The sequence below is a fragment of the Dermacentor silvarum genome, chromosome 9 (assembly GCF_013339745.2).
Source record: "Dermacentor silvarum isolate Dsil-2018 chromosome 9, BIME_Dsil_1.4, whole genome shotgun sequence".
NCBI classification, from domain to species: domain Eukaryota; kingdom Metazoa; phylum Arthropoda; class Arachnida; order Ixodida; family Ixodidae; genus Dermacentor; species Dermacentor silvarum.
Genome location: NC_051162.1, coordinates 157,850,817 through 157,851,937, shown reverse-complemented (window position 1 = coordinate 157,851,937; position 1,121 = coordinate 157,850,817). Strand labels below are relative to the sequence as shown.

The 1,121-nt window shown below is 51.8% G+C and overlaps 1 non-coding gene across 1 annotated transcript; it reads left to right on the top strand.

The window, feature by feature from the left end:
• Positions 1-588: 588 nt before the first annotated feature.
• On the top strand, positions 589-661 carry Trnar-ccu (transfer RNA arginine (anticodon CCU)). The gene has a single exon. It is a non-coding gene; the product is annotated as a tRNA-Arg (tRNA).
• Positions 662-1,121: the final 460 nt, after the last annotated feature.

The following is a 1,121-nucleotide window of genomic DNA, read 5'->3' as shown; positions in this document are numbered from 1 at the left end:
ATGCAACTTTTACGCATTGATCGACACTACATCCAAATTCGTGACAGAATGAGATATAGGTCCTTCGACAAAACAGAATTAATTCTGCCGACAGTGGGACATTTACGAAATTGCAGCTATGTCCTCTCCGGGACCGCGGCGACATGTGACGGGAACTGGTTTGCGGTTTCCCCATATTGCTCACTTTCTCTCTCTCTCTCTCTATAATGTGTGTGTGTGTGTGTATTTTGTCTTTTGTGGTCTTTCTCGTGGATGTTTCGTTTCCTGACTGTGCTCCGGCTTCTCGGCCCGACCGGCTTGACACGTTCTCACCTCGCGTTGGCGGCAGCAGCGCCGGCAGCTAAGCCCCGACCGTCCCGCTCGCCGTTCTGCCCCAGATAAAAAACAGAGAAACTTGGCGTCCGCTCAACAAGTGCGGCAAACTCTCTTGTCGTCTCCCTTTTTTTCTTTTGCTAGCGGTGAAAGTTGGGCGAGGGCACAGAAGGAAGTTTATAAAAGAGAGAGAGGGGGAAAAGGGGGGAGAGGGAAGAGAGCGGTCCTACTCGTAGCGCCGTTGTCTACCCGCAACCTGGCGCACTGCTCGGCTCAGCCCTCGTGGCCCAATGGATAAGGCATCGGTCTCCTAAACCGGGGATTGCGGGTTCGAGTCCCGCCGAGGGTAGCTGAAATTTTTTTCGAAAGTTTTTTTCTTTTAAAACGAGAAAAGGGCGGCGGACTTTGGTCGGGGAAGCCAGAAGGCCGCGTTGCGGCGACGTCGCCCTCTGACGCATTCTGCGGATGTGAATCCAGTCGCGAAGGCGTGGCTTGAAAGTGTGGGATGATTGAGCGGTACGTGTTGCGTCTGCGACTGGGAAGCGCAAAGACAGGACAAACACGATTTTTCAGACCAGGCGTACAACAATGCAGTGAGAGGGGAGTGATAGAGACGGACGATGCGCTGCAGCCAAACGTGGACTGGATGAATCGCATAGAATCCAAAGTTCTGCGCTCTCGAAAAATGTATTAAGGTAAGGTATTGAAGATAAAACTCGAAATAGTGTCAAGTTTGGGCAGGCTGGTACCATTATTGCACAGCAGCGTCCAATTAATAGCGCTTGTCCATCGATCCATTCAAGGTCCTG